At 32.2% G+C, this 21,518-nt stretch overlaps 3 pseudogenes across 1 annotated transcript; all 3 read left to right on the top strand.

Moving 5' to 3' along the window:
* Positions 1-4,216: 4,216 nt before the first annotated feature.
* LOC146724798 (uncharacterized) lies at positions 4,217-5,505 on the top strand (annotated as a pseudogene).
* A 9,165-nt stretch (positions 5,506-14,670) lies between these two features.
* LOC114945060 (uncharacterized) lies at positions 14,671-15,736 on the top strand (annotated as a pseudogene). The gene is made up of 2 exons (XR_014926331.1): positions 14,671-14,898; positions 14,960-15,736. The product of XR_014926331.1 is annotated as an uncharacterized LOC114945060 (transcript).
* A 1,732-nt stretch (positions 15,737-17,468) lies between these two features.
* On the top strand, positions 17,469-18,255 carry LOC146724797 (uncharacterized; annotated as a pseudogene).
* Positions 18,256-21,518: the final 3,263 nt, after the last annotated feature.

The following is a 21,518-nucleotide window of genomic DNA, read 5'->3' as shown; positions in this document are numbered from 1 at the left end:
GACATGCACAAAATTAATAAATTAAAATGAGATCTCAAGTCAAACTCATTTATTAAATTCTAAACGTTTCGACCCACTTCGGGTCTTCTTCAGTAGAATCCGCAAATAAATTAAATATCATTCTCCTCCCTATTCAAACCGTCCGGCCGTCGGAGTGTCTCCCTAACGGCGACCATCGTCAGGAAGGAAGCGGAGCAGTGACTCTCTTACTAACACCCGACAGCAAAAACAGAGAGAAGACGATGCTACACGTGACACATCACTCTAACGACTGTGCGGTGAAAATTTAGAAGACAATCGCGCTAAAAAGCGTAATCGATATCAACGGAACTTAGAAGATGTACGCATTAAAGATCGATATCAATATGAACAAGATTTAGAAAATAAACGCGCACAAAAGCGTATGCGTTATTCGAAAAACTTTGAGTATGAACGAGATAGACAAAAAAGATTGGATCTTAATCGCAAATGGCTTTATAATAAGCGATATTATCAGACAAAAAGACAAAAAATCAAAACAAAATCTACATTTGAAATAAAAACTTGCAATATTGCTAAAAAAATTACTAAAAAGTATAAACAATTCTGGTCAAAAAATACCATAAAACTTCGTAATTGTTCAGAAATATTTATAAAAAATATTATTGAAAAAATCAATATTAAAGGTTATATTGAGAAACGATTGAAAGCCGAAAAAATTGTACGTTGGTGCATGTGTATTAGGAAAAATTATATTCGCAATATATACAAAATGTTAAGTTTGATTAAAAAGAAATCAGAAGTGTATTTGACTCTTGTCGCAGATTGTTCTACAATCGAAGACAAATTAACTACGCTATGTGGCGAATCTAGACATACAGCCTCATCTGAAAATTATTTTATTGAGTCTACATATCATCATGATGTAAATCCATTGGAACCTTTGATAATGAATGTAAAAGGAAAAGTAGTAAACATATTACCATTAACAACAGAACAAGCTAAAAAATCTTGGTCGTGTAATATTTCAGACTATAAAACTAACAATCCGCTTTTAATTGACCGTTCTCAGAAGTCTCTTAAAACCATAAATACATGTACCTTAAACAATGAACCAAAACTGATGTGTAATACTGCAAGCTGTAAAATTAACGATCCGCTTTTAATTGATCGTTATCAGAAGTTTCTCGAAACCGTAAATACATGTACTTTAAAAAATGTACCAAAACTTATGCAAAATATTCATAAATGTACAATGAAAATTTCAAATGAGAAATTGGGTCATACGCGTAGCTGTTATATTGATATAACACTTTGCGAAGGAATGTTTCTTCCAGTTTAATTATTATCGCCTCATTTTCCAAAAGTAAGATATATAAAGCGTTTAATTTATGAACTTACATATTTTTATCGAAAATTGGAAAATCTAGATGATGCTTTAAATAATGCTGATATGAATACTTTGAATGAAATTGTGACTTCTGCACAGGAGAAAGTAGATATGTACAGACATCAACGGATTGATACAATTTTGAGTCATGATGATATTATGTTTAAATATCGTTTAGCATTTAAAGCATTGACTGAACGCTCTGTGGACACACCACGACATGTTTGCGTATCATGCGAGAGATTGTGTTATAAAAAAAGTGTTTCTAAAGTCAATAGTCTTCAGACACAAGTATATGTTAAAATTTGGAAAGATTTAATGACGTATGTACAACAACAAAAAGTTGATGAGTTCGCAATATATATGTAATTATTGTGCAGGCAAATTTCGTAAAGGCTTAATGCCTGCATACTGCGTCTTAAATAATCTTTTTACAAATCAGGTGCCTGAAGTAATATCATCTCTTAATACATTCGAAAAAATTCTTATACAGAGAGCTAAAGCGTTTCAAACTGTTCTTAAAATGGGAACTGTTATTAATAAAAAGTTGCCTCAAAGACAAATGGTATCAAAAGTTAAAGGTAAAAAATTTTTATTTACCACTTCCGTTTCAGGAGACATTGAATAAATTATGTTCTAATACTGATCCAATAAATATTAATCATGAGTTATATATATTAGTTAGAGGTATCCCGACAAAATCAAAGATTATTTGGGAAGAGGTAGTTGATGTTAAAAAAGTATTTGACGCTTTAACGTGGTTAAAGCGCAACAATACTTTATATTCTCATATTATATTGTCAAATGATTACAATGATTTACGTTTACCAAAATTAAAAAATTCAGAATTTCAAATAGAAGATGAGACAGAAGATAATGTAGAAGTAGCTGATGATGAGACTGAATTATTAAATGAGACAGAAGGTAATGCAGAAGTAGCTGATGATGAGACTTAATTATTAAATGATCAGATAGAAGAAATAACAAATGATATGTTAGAAAGTCAACGGAAAGCAATGTTGACTCAAGTGACTAATGCTGAAAACGATGGCTATTACGAACAATATACCATCTATCCCTTATATGAAAAGAAAGCAAATAAAACTGCGACAGCTTTATATCAAATGTTAAAAATTCAGGACTTTCCTCTGAACAATCGTGAGCAACATTTAGATTTAATGTTAATTAATGAAAGGCTCGTATAATTTAACAAAATTAAACAAATCATATATAGTAGGCCAACTGAACGAGCAAATAAATAAGGTGTAAAAATTTTTATTAATAGTTAAATAATTAAATTAACATTCCGTTACAGAATCGATATAAATTGTAAACGTTTCGACTGCACTACAGTCTTTATCAATACATAAAAGTTAAATATTAAAATATAAAGTTAAATGTTAAAAATACAAAGTTAGTTAAATTTTTCATAAAATGAATGTAACTAATCCGCGACTTCGTTATACAGCCTGCAGAATACCTAGACGCAATGTCGAAAGAATTGTTGGAATCTAATTTGAGTACAATATTTGCCACACTTCAAAATACGGAACAATATTGGTGTAAATCGAGAAACGATTTAAATTGTATGACGCAGCATTATGGACCTGCGACATGGTTTTTAACACTCAGTCCAAGTGAGTGGTTGTGGGAAGATTGAGGTGAATATATTCGTGAAGTAAATGAATGGCATGACGCTTCCTTAAGCGTTAGCGCACTCGTTGTTAGAGATCCAGTATCAACATCCAGGTTTCTCGATAATAAGTTTCGGGCAATGCTTGACTTTATTAGGTCTAAAGATCATCCAATTGAAGAAGTAACGCACTATTTCTGGTGACGAGAATATCAAGGTAAAGGTATACAACATTTTCACTTATTAATTTGAATTAAAAATGCACCAATTTTCGGTGAATCTACTATTGAGGAAGTTTCCAAATTTATTTCACAACATATAAGCTGTACAATACCGGATCAAAATATTTCGCCATTGTTGTACAGACGTGTTGATACGCATCAGCGACATACACATAATGATTATTGTCTTTAAAATATGTGATATAATAAAAGGCCAACTTAACGAGCTTATATGATATTAATTGAAAATTTTTTTTATTAATTTACGTCATAATATACAAAAGTTAAGATAAACGTTTCGACTGTACGACAATCTTTTTCAATATCCTAATAATATGTCAAAAAATTAATTTAGTCATATCGACCTTATTATAAATACAACATTTATGAGATTATATGACGAACGCAGTACAAAATTCATGTTTGTTGGCATGAGTTAGAGCGTCAGATGCTGTTATATTATGTAACGATACTGTGAACAAATTAATATATCCGCTCAAATATTACATTTAGATTTTTAATAAATAGTATTAACTTACTTTTTTGTCACGAACATAACACTTTTTTTAATTACTTAACATAATCACAATGTGTACTTTTTTAAAAAACAAATCGATATCTGTATCTTACAATGTCGGCGCGCTGTATATATACCCAATTTTTAAGATGACGTAGACAATTTTTTTAGAATATCAAAATAAGAACCGTCAAGACGCTCGGTGTCCTTTTTTAGGTTGATACTGTTGTTTTCTTCTTTAATATATATATTATTGTCTTTGTTCTAAAAAAGTAGGACGTAAAGTTATTTGTCGATGTCGTTTTGGATTTCCTCGTCCCGTTACTGAAACTTTGAATATCAGGGATGTGGCAACTTCGATAGCCGGTAGAAAACAATTGAAACATAAAAGTAGACTTTACGATCTTCCTCGAATAGATAATGAAGGTAATATAAATGACTATAATCCTGTTCTTCTTACTGCATGGGAAGGTAATATGGATATACAATTTATTGGTGAAAAATCATCGCTGCTAACCTGATATGTTACTAAATATATGAATAAAGCGGGAAAATAGTAAGGATAACAAAAACAAATCATTAGCGAGTCATCTTTGGAATAATGCTTTGCGATTTACGAATAATAGAGAATGTGGAGCTCTCGAAGCTGCTGATACATTGTTAGGTATTCCTTTGTATGGAACTGATCGAAATACAACCATCAGATGGTTAGATGTTAATCAAATACGATATAGAAAATTAAAAAGTCGTAAAGAAATTGAAGCTCTTGATCCTGAATCTACAGATATATTTTATCAATCTTTGACAAATGATCATTATTCACATAGACCAAACGAATTAGAAAATACGTCTCTTTATAAATTTGCACAGTGGTACGATATCTCAAAGATCAAACCGAAAAATAAGTTTATTGAATATTATAAAATAGGTAATGGTTGTTATCTTAAACGGCGACAGCACGGATATCTTATTAATCATTTTAAATATAATGTTAATACACAGCCGGAAAATTATTTCTTTGTGTTATTGCTTATGTTTAAACCATGGCGAAAATTAGAGGATCTTAAAAATGAATGCAATACTTATACTGAATCGTTTCACAAAGTAAAACTGCATCTTGTAGAAGTATTGCAATATCATGAAAGATTAAAAGAATTGCAAAAAGCATTTGAAACTGCAAAACAGTTAGTTCAGCAATGCTTAGATGACGATTTGCAAAAAGAGCAGTCTCAGGATGATCCTGAAAATGCAATAGGTATTCAAAATATAGAGGCTGGTGAAGCAATGTAAGATTTTAAAGATCTTGGTGATAGAGCAATTCAAGAAATTGATGTATCTGTGTGACATGATAGTAAAATTAAATACGGATCAAAAACGAGTATTTGATAAAGTTACCAATGCTGTAGAGTCCGATAAATCAATATTATGATTATATGTTAGCGGAGAAGGTGGTACTGGAAAAAGTTTCTTAATCAAGACTATTAAATGCTGGATAAAACAAAATCTCAACAAAGATACTGCTGTAACAGCACCTACTGGTGTAGCAGCATTTAATATAGATGGCTTGACAGTTCATAGATTGCTTCAATTACCCGTTGAACATGATCAAACTCCTAAGTATAAACAATTATTTGATTGTATATTAAAAGTTTTACGAACAGATCTTAAAGATGTTATTCTTTTCGTAATTGATGAAGTGTCAATGGTATCTAATTTGACTTTAATATATATTCATCTTCGATTGTCTGAGATATTTGATCTCAGATCAAAAATTTATGTTCTAAAATTAAGCCAAGTTTTTTTAACTAAAATTTTTTTATTTTTTTTTATTTTATATTAATTTTAAATTTGCATAAGTTTTTAAATTTTAATTTTTTATAAAAATGTTTATTTATTCGCGCAATTTTTGGACATTACTTTTTGTAGAGATATTAATTTTAGAATATGTGATATAATAAAAGGCCAACTTAACGAGCTTATATGATATTAATTGAAAAATTTTTTTATTGATTTACGTCATAATATACAAAAGTTAAGATAAACGCTTCGACTGTACGACAGTCTTTTTCAATATCATGCTAATATGTCAAAAAATTAATTTAGTCATATCGACCTTATTATAAATACAACATTTATGAGATTATCATATGACGAACGCAGTACAAAATTCATGTTTGTTGGCTTGAGTTAGAGCGTCAGATTTATGTATGTCATGCTGTTATATTATGTAACGACACTGTGAACAAATTAATATATTCGCTCAAATATTACATTTTAGATTTTTAATAAATAGTATTAACTTACTTTTTTGTCACGAACATAACACTTTTTTTAAAAAATTATTTCTTTTTACCTAACATAATTACAATGTGTACTTTTTTAAAAAACAAATCTATATCTGTATCTCAACAATGTCGGCGCGCTGTATATATACCCAATTTTTAAGATGACGTAGACAATTTTTTTAGAATATCAAAATAAGAACCGTCAAGACGCCGTCTGATTTGTGGTACTTGTCAGTTTCAGTTTCAGTTTCTTTGTACCCTTTAGATACCTGACAATTCTCTTGGCCTCGTTCCAGTCTGTTTCTGTCGGTTGTTTGACGCGCTGACTCAATATCGACACGCTTGCTGCTATGTCGGGTCTCGTGTGGGTTGCTACATACAACAAGGCTCCGATGAGTTTCTGGAATTTGTTTCCGTGGCTCATGGCCTTTCCATCGCGAGCTATCTTCATGTAGCCTGTGTCCAGGGGCGTCTTGGATATCTTCGCGTCCTGCAATCCGAATCTTTCGATTATTTTTTGGATATATTGAGCCTGATCCATGTAAAAAATCCCGTCTGCGTCCCTCTCGATGTTAATTCCGAGGTAACTCTTCAGTTCCCCGAGTCTCGTGAGCTTGAACTGCGCTGCGAGCCCATCAGCCGTGTTTTGAATTTCGTTCGCGTCCTTGTCCGCTATCAGAAGGTCATCCACGTACACGACCACATATTGCACACTCTTCTGGCTCTCTTTTGAATACAGGCAAGGGTCCGAAGTGCTTTGCTTGAACCCTAGCGTACTGAGCGCCCTGTGTAGTTTCTCATTCCAGGCCTTCGCAGCTTGCTTTAGTCCGTATATGCTCCTATTGAGCTTGCAGACGAATCTCTTATTTTTGTCAACGAATCCCTCCGGTTGTCTCATATAAATCGCTTTGGTTAGCTCGGCATTGAGAAAAGCCGTCTTCGCATCGAAGTGATGAATCTTCAGTTTCCTTAGTGTCGCTACCGCGAGTAATAGGCGCAGCGTCGAAGCCCTCACTACTGGCGCGAACACTTCGTCGTAATCTGTTCCGTACTTCTGGCTGAATTCCTGCGCGACAAGTCGCGCCTTGTATCTCATTAATCCAGTGACGGTATTTATTTTTCTTTTGAAAACCCATTTGCAACCGATGGCTTTTCTCCCTTCGGACAGTTTGGTCAACTCCCACGTGGAGTTTTTTCTCAATAACTTCATTTCCTCATTCATTGCCATCATCCACTCATGCTTGTCAGGTCCGCTGAGTGCCTCCGCTCGGTCTTTTGGCTCCTCATACTCTGTCGCGAGCCATGCTTGATTCTTAAACCTCTCAGGCGGCTGACCCTTTGTTCGTCTATCCGAAACTCTAATTTCTTGATCAGCATTTTTAAGATTTCCTGGGTAGATATAATCAGTGTCTCCTATCGGCAGTGTTTGCTCCTGGATTGTGCTTTCACTGAGATCTACTTCCGGTTGTAGTCGCTGTTCGTTTTCTCCGTCGATTTGTCCATCATCCGCTTCTTCAAACTCTTCCAGCGATTCGTCCAAATCTTGGTGTTGCTTATTTTCGTATTCGTCTTCGTAGCTTATCTCAACTTCTTCCAAACGAGTTGTTTCTCGCACATCATCTGATGTGACTAATTCTTCGTCTGGAACGTTTCCTTCTCTCCCTTCTTTAATTTCTTCCTTCTTTAGCTCGTGCTCAATAAACCTCACGTCTCGACTGATGATTATTTTATTAGTTTTCTTGTCGAGCATTCTGTAGCCTTTACACTCAGCTGAATATCCTACGAATGTGTACAGCACTGCCTTATCGTCGAGCTTTCTCCGTTTTTCTTTTGCCACGTGAGTGTATCCCTTGCATCCAAAAACATTTAGATGCCCGACATGGGCCTTCTTATTATTCCACAGCTCGAAAGGTGTTGTGGTGACCGCTTTCGACGGCAAGATATTCTGTAAGTAGCATGCGGTGTTAACCGCTTCTGCCCAGTATTTCTTCTCCATCCCGGCGTCGATCAACATACATCTCGAACCTTCCATGAGTGTCCTGTTCTTGCGCTCTGCGACGCCATTTTGGAATGCCGAATAAGGCGCTGTGTACTGTACCTTTATGCCCATATCTATGAGCGATTCCTTCAGTTCCTTTGTGATATATTCTCGGCCGTTGTCGGACCTAATGACCTTGACTCTTTTTCCAAACTTGTTCTCTGCGAACCTGATATATTCTTTGACATACTTTCCAGCCTCCGACTTGTACTTTAGGAAATATACCTCTGTGAATCTACTGTAATCGTCGATCATTGTCATGAAGTATCTCTTTCCGCTCGGTGTTGCATTCTGCATGGGCCCGCAGAGATCGGTGTGCACTAGTTCCAGCACGGACGTTGCTCTAGTCGTCGCTTCCTTTGGGATCGGATTTCTCGACAACTTTCCTTTGATGCAGCATTCACATACTTCCCTGATTCCGCAGTCCTGCATCCTTAACCCCGACACCAGCCCTTCATTTTTAAGTCTCCGCACATCCTCAGGATGTCTATGTCCGAACCTTCTGTGCCAAGTGTGTTGGCAGACTCTTGTATGTCCGCCATCTTTGGCTGCTAGAGCTTTGTAATCATCAACTCTCATTGCGTACATGTTCGATGACAATTTTGCTGTGGCCACTACGACGTTACCCTTGACGATCTCACAAATCTTCTACCTGAATTGTACGATGTGACCTTCTTCTGTAAGCTTCTTTACTGATAATAAGTTTTCTGCCAACTCCGGTACATATAGAACCTCTTTAATCTTGACTGTGACCACTTTACCTTTTTCATTGAGACACCGCAGCTCTCCGCAGCCTATTCCCTCAACCTTTACCCCTTTGCCATTCGCCAGGGAAACGTCCCGCATTTTCTTTCGTTCCAAAATGTCGAAGAACGTCTCGTCATTGGCCATGTGTCTCGTGGCCCCTGAATCGACATACCAAGTGTGCCTCTGAGTGTTAATTTCGTGGACGCTGTAGCAAATGGACCCCGCTTGTTCGCAATCGTCCTTGGCTTTATTTGCCTTTTCCCTTTTCTCTTTGTTATCTTTCCACTTTTTGTACTTGAAACAATCTTGTTTAAAGTGCCCTGTCTTCTTGCAGAAATAACATACTTTACCTTGATTTGTCTCTGTACTCCTTTTCTGTGATGCTCTCAATGCTGCGCTTGACTCTTCTGTATCTGGAACGCCCTTCCTCCTTTTATATTCGTCGATTAACTTCCCTTTCACCAAGCTCAACGTCAACTCAGTCTCTGGTCTGCTTTCCAGTGCAGTAATCAACGTGCTGTATGTATCCGGCAGGCTACTCAGCAGCATGGCCACGAAGAGATGATCCTTTATCTCTTCGCCCAGCACCGTCAGTTTATCCACCAGGTCCTGCATTGTTGCCACGTGATCCTCCATGTTTCCTGTCTCTGATAACTTTAAATTGCAGATTTGTCTTAACAGATATACTTTGCTTGTGAGCGTTGATTTTTCGTGATAGTCCTTTAACGATTCCCATACCTGTTTTGCTGTCTTTGCCTTACGTATATGAATCAACTGTGAGTCCTCGACGAGCAATCCGATGGTAGCACGCGCCTTGTCGTCCTTTTTCTGCCAAGCCGCCGCAGCCAGTGATTCTGACGGTTTTTCTGTGTTAACCTGAGTCCACAGGTCATCCTTAATTAGATAAAGCTCCATCTTTATTTTCCACACAGAATAATTGTCATTATTCAGTTTGGTGAAATTGGTACGGAATATATCTCCCATGCTTAACCTCAAAATTCACCACGTGCTTACAAATCTTTCGCTTTTACTTAATCTAATCAAACCTCTCCTGGGCCCATAACCTGTTGGTTATATCGTGGAGCAGGATGATTCCAACACCAAGTGAACAGAGAAATCGGAATTGAGATTGATGTAAAAATAGCGTATATATTTTAGCTTCTCGAGTACAGAATGTGAAACCGCAAGTAAGAAAGAAAAAGGAACCATATATATATAAGTGATAATGAGAGCGGCGTACGCGCGTCAAAAATAAATCTTGCACATGCGCGCGACGATTAATACGCGAGCGCTGATGTGAGTAAACGCGGCAGAATCGTTGTCCTTTTGAAAAAAGATTGATACACCAACAATATCATATAAGTTCGTTAAGTTGGCCTTTTATTATATCACATATTTTAATTGTATACGAGCCGAAGTTTAATTTATAAAATATATATATTTAATTTTAGAACATTAATTTTTGTCAATTGATAGATTTTTTTATTTAAAAATACTTTTTTGTTTAACACTTTTTCACATGGCGCATGGACTTGGCATCTTGTTTATCTTTTTTTTTTAAACATAAGTTTTTTTATGGTACGATTCTACATTTGCAAATTTAAATTTTTACTGATTCATTATACGACTCTATATGTCTGCAACTTTAATTTTCCACTAGTACAAGTTTCTACTTTCACTTGGCGCAATTTTTTTTTTATTTCATTACTTTTGTTACGATTGTACATGGGTTTATAATCGATAATTTTTCATACAATTCTATTGTACATGGGTTTGCAATGTAGGATTCTACATAAGTTTGCAATGGATAATTTTTAATACAATTCTACATGGGTTTGCAATGGTTACTTTTTCATAGGATTCTACATGGGTTTGCAATGGTTAATTTTTCATAAGATTCCACATAGATTTGCAATTATTAATTTTTCATAGGATTCTACATGGGTTTGCAATAGGATAGGATTCTACATGGGTTTGCAATGGTTTATTATACTGTATTATTATATCTTATATACAGGGTGTTCGGTAATAGTTGGCCTCAACCGTCGTAGTTAGGTAGGTAGAGCGAGTTAAACCGAGTAGAAAAGTCAGTTCACCATTTCTCGATATTCGGAATAATTAATGAGAAATTCAATTGAAAAAGATCGGCCAATTCGTCCTACAAGCACGCAGCGAGATGAGATAGCCCAGTTTTAAGCAGTTTATACACACAAGGATTAGTGACGCTAATCGACTAGCACCAATAAAAATGCAAGTAAAAATTAATTGGCATTCATTGACGCCAAAAACTATTGTCATTAAACTGGCGAGTTTTAAGTACATATTGATGTTACTGGCATATACTTTGAAAAATTAACTTCAGATCGCTAAAATGTTAATTGAATTGTTAAGTGCTACTATTTAATTTAATTAAATTTAATGTATTTTATTTTATTTTAATTTTAATTTTACTCCCTATGTTTTACGCAGCTAATAATAACCTTTCATAGTGACAATCACAAGCTATAACTTCAAATGATTTATTGGCGTTAGTTAATCCCTGCGTGTGTAAACGCTGCTTTATACGGTTACTAAGTAGGTATGTGACAAGAAGAAACAATATTCATGGTGTCGCTCATCGCTCACATTCAGCGACAAATGTGTCACGTGATTTCATATATCACTAACTTCGATTTATCGCTCGTATAAATAGGCTAAGCGATTTGAATAATATTGTGTTGTGTCAAATAAATACTCCAAACTCCAAAATGTCTTATCAGGAAAGATATTACAAGTGGATTGGTCAAGTCGCCGCAATTGTGTACAATAAAAATGAAGAAAAACGACGACGAAATCAATTAATCGCATTTATATGTATAAATGAATCTATAGATTAAAAAAAAAAGATATAAAAAGAAAAGATTTTGGATTGATCCATTATTTGAAAGACAATGAGAACATCGATTTTATTATGCATCTGTGCCAAGACTAACACCAGAGAAATTTCGAAATTATTATCGTATGACAGCTACGCAGTTTGAAGAATTATTACATTTAATGGCGCCTACAATCACCAAACAAACTGTAGTGAGAGAACCATTACCTCCTGCAGAGCGATTATCCATAACATTAAGGTTTTTTGTGTTCTTATTTATAATTGCAATAAAAAAATAATTAAAAAAATAATTATAAAAAAATTTTTTAATAATTAAATAAATAAATAAATAAATTATAATTATAATTATTTATTTTAAATAATTATATTTAGATATTTATTACACATATAAAAGGCTAATAAGAGCAGAAGTAATATTACGGTTATAAAACTAATTTATTACATTTAATCAATATGTACTGATATAAACAATACAGTTTAAATTAAAATTATAAAAATAGACTCAAAAGTTGAAACAAATGAGAAAGCGAACGTTTCGATCCAATTTTTCGGATCTTCTTCAGCGCAGTACAAAAAGCAAAATTAAAATCACCAAAGTCTAAATGTTTTTAACGTATAAACGTCTAATAAACATATTTAAACGCGGTTACATCAGTAAACGAAATAAAACGTCGAACTAGTGAAAAAATTGTCACAGATTCACATTGATAATGAATTTAAATTAATCTCGTTAGATGTTGTCTCGCTATTCACTAACGTCCCTATTGATTTGGCTCTTGAAAATATTTCCTCTAGATGGGAATTTATTTCAAAGAATTGTGACTTATCAAAATCAGAATTTTTAAATGGAATAGACTTAGTTTTAAATTCTACCTTTTTTATTTTTAATAACGTTATCTACCGCCAAACCTTTGGAACGCCTATGGATTCTCCTCTCTCACCAGTGATTGCAGATCTAGTTTTACAAGATCTTGAGAATAAATCATTACGATTATTAAAATTCACACCCCCAATTTACTTTAGATATGTTGACGACATTGTATTGACTGTTCCATTGACTTTAATTGACCACACACTTATGACTTTTAATTCTTATCACAATAGACTCCAATTCACTCTGGAAACTGACGATAATAATAAAATAAACTTTTTAGATTTGACATTATTTTAGAAAACAACAAGATAATCACTGATTGATATCGCAAGCCGACATTCTCAGGGAGATATTTACATTTCTTTTCTCAGCATCCTTTGTGTCAAAAGCGGGGAACTATATACGGTCTAGTGGATAGAACAATTTTATTGTCACATCCACAATTTCATTATAAAAATCTCGTTGTCAACATACTTTTAGAAAACTGTTATCCGCTTGACTTGATCTTTAATACTATTAACCAACATCTAGTAATTTTATTCAAAAAATTAAAAAATACCACAACTATACAATAATAATAATAATAATAATAGTGAAAAAACGTCTTTTTTCACTATACCATTTTTACCCGGTTTGACGGAACAATTTAGAAATATTATTAGTAACATAAATATTAAATTATCTGATATGTATTCAAGTATATACGCCGAGACGAAAACGAGGATTAGCGTGACACCTCTCGGCACTTTCTTTTGGCTATTCGCGAATATTGGCTAAAGCTCTGTTTCCGCCTAATCATCGTTTCCCCCGTTACGACAGACCGAGATCGGCGCGCGTAGGGAGCGGAGCTCCGAAATTACTCTCTTAGATTCTCACTGATACTATCGTGATATCTTAATAAAGTGTTCCTGTGGTTCAATAGATTATTAATCTCGGTTCTCTCAAATCCATAATAAACAAAATATACAACATTATCCTTTTTCAGTTTTAATAAATTAAATAAATACATACGAGTACATAAAGATACTATTTCTAAAATGAATAATACAAACGTTGTTTACAAAATTAATTGTTCAAACTGCGACGCTTCTTACGTGGGCCAGACTAGTAGAAGACTGACCACAAGAATTTCTGAACATAGGAAACACATTGTTAAAAATATTAATACTAAATCAGTAATAGCGGACCACCGCGTTAATTCTAACCATGAATTTGATTGGGACAACATTAATATTTTAGATAAAGAAATATATTACGGAAAAAGATCAGTTATCAGAAATGATATACATAAAAAGACAAAATAATAGTCTCAATTTACAGACTGATACTAAAAATCTATCTGATATTTATATGGAAGCTATAGAGAGACTACCTAAACTCTAAGGTTAAATAACAAATACAAAATGATTATAATTGTTTGTCACTTTTCGTTTCCAACTGAGCTTCAGTTTCCTCTGAGCCGTTCTACTGACATGAGGATTACGTCACTTTTGTTACTGTTACAATTAAAATATTGTCACATCATAAATATATGTAAGTTTTTATTAGCATATTTTTTTTTACCATGTGTTAGATTATTGTTTTATAACGCACTTGATTTTGGATCTTATAATTAGTGAGGTGTAATGAGAAAATTATTTTAATTTATAGGATGCGATTAATATTTTATATTTTAACACCGGTCAACCTCGTAGTCAGAAACTAGAGAGGATCGCTTCCCACAGTAACGTAAATGTGATGGCTTAGTGAGAGTCATATTAATCTTACGACGTTTTATTTCGTTTACTGATGTAACCGCGTTTAAATATGTTTATTAGACGTTTATACGTTAAAACATTTAGATTTTGGTGATTTTAATTTTGCTTTTTGTACTGCGCTGAAGAAGATCCGAAAAATTGGATCGAAACGTTCGCTTTCTCATTTGTTTCAACTTTCGAGTCTATTTTTATAATTTTAATTTAAACTGTATTGTTTATATCAGTACATATTGATTAAATGTAATAAATTAGTTTTATAACCGTAATATTACTTCTGCTCTTATTAGCCTTTTATATGTGTAATACTTTATTTGAATTAAAGAGCATTTAATTAGTATATTGTTAGATATTTATCAAATGGTAATTCGATGCATTCAATGTCGTATCTTTATCTCGCTGGAGTATCGACAATAAGCAATGTTATAGGTGAAACATGCGATGCCATATGGAACTCTTTGTCAGGAAGTGATCCCACCATCAAAAACTACAGAAGAGTGGCTACACCTTGCCCAACAATTTAAAGAGAGATGGGATTTCGATCATTGCATAGGCGCAATTAATGGCAAACATGTTGTTATTGAGGTACAATTATTAATAATAATCAATGCTACAATAATTGATGCCTAAATGATTTTTTTTTCAGTGTCCACGTAGGATCATCTTATTATAACTATAAGAATAATCATAGCATTGTGCTCCTCGGAATTTGTAACGCAGAGTATATGTTTACGTTCGTCGATATAGGAGCCTATGGTCGTCGCAGTGACGGTGGTATTTTTAAGGATTCAACAATTGGCCTAAAATTCCATTCAGAAGAAATGAATGTTCCTGCATCAGAACCTCTCAGTCCAGGTGGACCGCCTTTACCATATATTCTGGTAGGCGATTAAGCTTTTCAATTGACCGATTATTTGCTCCAGCCTTATCCAGGAAAAGGCGGTTTAAATAAGGAGCAAAATATTTACAATTATCTATTGAGTCGAGCCAGGAGAACGATTGAAAATACGTTTGGAATCCTAGTTAGTCAATGGAGAATTTTGAAACGACCGATCAATTGTAGTGTTGAAAAAACAATTTCAATTCTAAAAGCAATTGTATGTCTCCATAATTTGATTCATCGGAGGGATATTGAAAGAAATGAATATGTTCCTCCAACACTAATTGATCAAGAAGATGAGAACAGCTTTATTCCAAGCTCATGGAGAGATTCCATGGATAATAGTGCATTACAAGATATAACTCAATGCGGTTCTCATAATAGTTCTCATCGAGCAATACAGATTCGAGAATTTTGTAAATATTTTAATAGTGAAGGTGCTATACCATGGCAATTCCATCATTGTTAGTGTTCATTAACTGATTATTGTTTAGGTGTCACTAAATGTAACAATTTTTCAAATTATGTAGCTGTCATATAATAATTTTGAAATTTCTCTGATGTTAGTCTCGGCATAGCTGCATAATAAAATCCATGTTTACGTCGTCTATCAAATATATAATCGATCAATCCAAAACACACGTTTGTCCTTAAAATGTCGCATTTCTGACTCGATTCTAAAACGATTTTTCCTAAAAAAATAAATGATAAATAAATAAACAATAATTAATAAATAATAATAATAATAATAATAAATATATAATAACAATAATAATATATAATAATTATATAATTTATATTTATATTTATTTTTAAAATTTTATTCTATATATAATTATATAAAGTTATTATATTTAATAAGGAAAACAATTAGATATTTAAAGACAAGGCTCGTGTGATATTATAAAATTAAGATTTAGAAAGACAGGGCCAACTATAACGAGCATATTAAATTAGTGAGAGATGTAATGTCAACACATAATTGATTTATTTCTTAGTATATACAATGATAATAAAAAATAATAAAACGTTTCGGCTGTTACCTCAGCCTTCTTCAGTAAATATAAAAAACAATAAAAAATTCTTTTAAGTAAAATTATGACATATTACGCATTAGAGTCTATTTTTTAATGAACATTTTGGTTTGATAAGTCGATGAATTTAAATTGGGTTACGCTTATATCATTTATTAAATTAGATATTGTTTCTAATCGGCTAACCATTTTTTAGCTAAGATGGTAAACTTTTTGATTATGTCAAAAAACATGTAAACGAGTTCCCTGTTGTTAGTAGAACAGGTTGACGGTCCATTCCACGTCATCAATTCTTTTGAACATTATTAGTTAAAATTATCGTCAGAACCGCTTGATATGAGAATTGAAAACAATTAGATGTTATCCAGCATCAAAAAGTTAGTCCCCATCATCAAGGATATTTCCGAGTAAGTTCGTCATTGCAGTATATTTCACCGTGATTGTCTAAGTATCTATGTGTTCACTATACAAAGTCACTATATGAACTTTGTATAGTGAACACATCGACTTGGCGGAATCTTGACTACTCATCAATTTAAGTAAGCAATTCTAATCACAATCAAGATCTTTCACATAAAAAATAACTTATTAATATAAATTAATATACCGAAAAAATAAAAATATACTTAGACAATCACGGTGAAATTTACTGCAATGACGAACTTACTCGGAAATATCCTTGATGATGGGGACTAACTTTTTGATGCTGGATAACATCTAATTGTTTTCAATTCTCATATCAAGCGGTTCTGACGATAATTTTAACTAATAATGTTCAAAAGAATTGATGACGTGGAATGGACCGTCAACCTGTTCTACTAACAACAGGGAACTCGTTTACATGTTTTTTGACATAATCAAAAAGTTTACCATCTTAGCTAAAAAATGGTTAGCCGATTAGAAACAATATCTAATTTAATAAATGATATAAGCGTAACCCAATTTAAATTCATCGACTTATCAAACCAAAATGTTCATTAAAAAATAGACTCTAATGCGTAATATGTCATAATTTTACTTAAAAGAATTTTTTATTGTTTTTTATATTTACTGAAGAAGGCTGAGGTAACAGCCGAAACGTTTTATTATTTTTTATTATCATTGTATATACTAAGAAATAAATCAATTATGTGTTGACATTACGTCTCTCACTAATTTAATATGCTCGTTATAGTTGGCCCTGTCTTTCTAAATCTTAATTTTAAAGTTATTATTATATACAATAATAATTAATAAATAATCGAAAAGTCATGAAATCTACATTAAATTACGACGACTAAGAATTCTTAATTTTAACTGTTCAAGAAAGAAAACCTCTCTGGGATTTTATTGTTCCACTAGAACAGCGATGTCAACGAGTGACAAAAAACCTGTGGAATGAAGTATCCGAAATATTAGGAGGTAAAAAAAAAGTTAGAAACATTTGCGGCTAAAATACTTAAAGAAAAATTTCTCTTATAGATAAACTTAGCGCGGAAGAAGCAAAAAAAAGTTTAAAAATTGACATGACGCTTATCGAAGAATTGTTCAATCTGAAAATCACCCTAGTGGATCAGCTAGACCTCCCCCTACCAAAAATGACATCATTATGACTCCATGGAGTTTCTGCGCGATCTGTCTTGTTAAAAAGTAAAAATTAAATATTTTGGTTGTGTATACTGTCGAACTATTTTTGATTTATGATTTTTATATTTCTAGAGGAAAAGTTTTTAATATTGATGTTGATGGTGACTCTTCAAGTATTAGCGAGTCAATAAATAATGATGATGGAACTGACGATGAAGTCAACAGCAATGATCAGTCAGAGTCAGAAGGATCAGGTACTTTACTTATATTATCTGTCTTAAATATAAAAATATATAATAATAATTTTAATAAACAAATAAATTAAACAAACAACAATAAAGAAGAATTCGGGACGGCAGTCCAGTGCACTCGAAAAAATTGCCGATTCGTTTTGTCAACCACCAGCGCCATTTGTAATACCGGCAGCACCCAAACCCAATGAAATTTATCAATAGTAACGCCAATTAATCACTTATTTCGAGTACTTAAAATACTAATATACAGTAATTTAAGTATTCGAAATAAGTGATAAATTGGCGCTACTAGTGATAAATTTCTATAAGAGTCCTCTTTATCAGTTATTGGATGCAGATTGAGACAGATGGATCGAAAGATTCAGTTAGATGTCATTCAACAAATAATGAATCTAATTTATAATATGATTAAAGACAATTAAGCTTAATTATGTTTGAATTTACAACATGTACATAAAAAACAAGATAAACTTAAAACTTCTTATAATAAATTCAACATCTTAATATTACGCGGATACTAAGCACGGGGTGAAGCGATCGACAAAAGATAACATTTACGAATGTCGCATAACGCTAGACCTCCGAGAGGACTGTCTCTTCTCACCGCGTGCTTATAGGTCGATCTATTTCAATTAATTTCTCAATTATTGCGAATATCGAAAAATGGTAGAGGATTTTTCTACTCGGTTTAACTCATTTTACCTGCCCATGATGGTTGAGGCAACTATTACCGGACATTCTGTATATGTAACGTATTGTACTATACATACAGTGTCCTAAAAATCTGAAAATGAATATTTACAATGCATATTAGAAAAAAATGTTTCAAACAAAAGTTATAAGACTTAAGAAAACGCATTTAATGGCAATATTAATTTGACCATGAGGGACATTACTACATTGACAGGTCAAGGTGAACTTTATTTTTTTTTATCGAATTCCTTAATTTTTATTACATATTTTTGTAGCTTATGTCGAGAGCTTTCTAAAAGACTATAATAAAGTATTTTTCTCTTAAGTACTTTTTGAATTAAGGTTTGAACTTAACAATTTTTTTACAAAATGTAAAATATCTTACCTTAATACTTTTATGCTCGGTATAATGAGACCAAATAATTATTTGAAAAAAGTATGTAATTTGCAACAATGCAGGTGCGTACTTTTTTTTTAAAAGCAACTGTGTTTTCTTTATATCAATTGATTGGTCTCATTAGTCCGTACATAAAAGTATTAAAATATGATTACCGAAAACTGAATATTTTAACAAGATATTTTACATTTTATGTGTCAAAAAATTGTTAAATTCAAACTTTAATAACTTAATAAAAAAACGATAAAATTAATAAAGTCGCCAGTTATGAGTAAAACCATACAAATTTATTGAAATTTCGACCTAACTGGCCAGTACAATTTAATTAGAAACACTACGTTTCGACCCTTAGGTACGGGTCCTTTTCAAGTGTAACTTTCAAGATGTTGATTCAACAGCAGTAAAATTACTAATGACATTAGTAATTACTTCGACCTTAGGGTCGAAACGTAGTGTTTCTAATTAAATTGTACTGACCAGTTAGGTCGAAATTTCAATAAATTAATAAAAAAAAGTATTTAAGAGAAAAATACTTTATTATAGTGTTTTAGAAAGCTCTCAACATAAGCTATAAAAATATGTAATAGAAATTAGGGAGTTCCGTTTAAAAAAATTAAATTTACCTTGAACTGACATCAATGCCACCCATTGTCAAATTAATATTATTATTAAATGCGTTTTTTTTTTAAATTAATTGATGAAAATCTCGTATAAATTAACGAAATTAAAAGAAATAAATATTGTAGGCCAACTAAACGAGCAAAATTACATAAGATATAAAGATTTATTAATAATTAAATTCTCATTCCATTAGAGAAACAATATACAACGTAAACGTTTCGACTGCACTACAGTCTTCTTCAATACATAAAACTCAAATATTAAAATACAAAGTTAACGATTCTTCGCTGATGAACGATGGATAAGTAAGACGATTGGTCTGAGATTCCAAGTTTTGCGACATTTAATCATGCTCTGTGGAGATTTTACGCGAATTAATTAATATCAGAGAAAATTGAAAAATCTTTCAACTTACATTATCGTTTTAACAAGTTCTTTTTCTCGAAATTTCAAGTGTGTGTTGCGAAGTCTAAATAACAAATGTCAAGGTAGAGAGCGTGATGTATATATTTATTACCAATGTTTTTCTAAACTATGATTCAGCTAATTTTTTAAGTATGTCAAAATAACTACTGTCTAGAAATTCAGTGTTTTTGTTTAAATTAATTCCATTTTTCTGTTCTTTAATATGGATCATTTCAGATATTAGCCTTTTATGGTAATTCTTTTTATGATCCATAATCTTAGTGTTATTCCAGTCAAATGTATGCTGTTCATTTAGAATGTGTTCCGTGACAACCGAATGCTTAGCAGAGTCTAATTTAATATTATTTTTATGTTCTTTAAGTCTCGTTCCTAACTGTCTTTTTTTGTCCGACATATGTGGCGTCATAATCATTGCAATTCAATCTATAAATAACATTAGAATTCTTGGGACAATCGTTTCTGTCCTTTTGAACCCTTATGAAGTCATTCAATTTTTTAATGCAACGATATTCCACCAATATGTCAGGTCTTTTTATTGCTGAAGCGACTTTATCAGAAATTGATTCTATATATGGTATGACAAAATATTTAATGTTTGTATTTGTGGTATTGGTATCTATTATATTGTTGGTATTAGACTTGCTAAATTTCTTCGTTGAAAGATGTTTCAATCTGCGTTTTATGAAAATTAAGTCAAGAGGATAACCATTGGATAGCAAAATATTAATAGCTTTCTCTATATTTTTTTGTGAAATTGAGGATGTGATAGCAATATAGCTCTATCTACCAAGCTATAAATTGTTCCTAATTTATGACAAGTCGGATAATTTGAAAAAAATGAGAGTAATCTACCTGAGAATGTCTTTTTGTGATACCAATCTAAATAAATTTTTGTTTTTTTTAAGTCTTACAATTTTTATTTGAAACATTTTTTTCTAATATATGCATTGTATAAGAAATATTCAACCGTTTCCAGACTTTTGGGACACCCTGTATATGTATTCTTACATATATTATAAAAATTTTGAAATTAAATAATAATTATACATTTGTACAATTATAGAAAATAATTAATTTAAATATTACATTATACAATATTTTCTAAAATTTATTTAGCACGACTTTTTTATTTGAATACATTTTGATGCTGATATTTTAAGCCTTTTTCTAGTATTATTAATAAAGATAAAATATAATTAATAAATATAATTTTTGAGAAAGTAATATTTTTTAGAATCTGACGATCCTTCGACAGGTTATGATGTTTAATGTTTCCGCTTTGTACTATTGATTGACCTATATAATTTCAAGAAATGTTACTGACTAAATTTATA

This window comes from Nylanderia fulva, unplaced genomic scaffold, assembly GCF_048542155.1.
Source record: "Nylanderia fulva isolate GAGA-0341 unplaced genomic scaffold, ASM4854215v1 Scaffold116, whole genome shotgun sequence".
NCBI lineage: Eukaryota > Metazoa > Arthropoda > Insecta > Hymenoptera > Formicidae > Nylanderia > Nylanderia fulva.
This window is presented reverse-complemented; position numbering and strand designations above follow the sequence as displayed.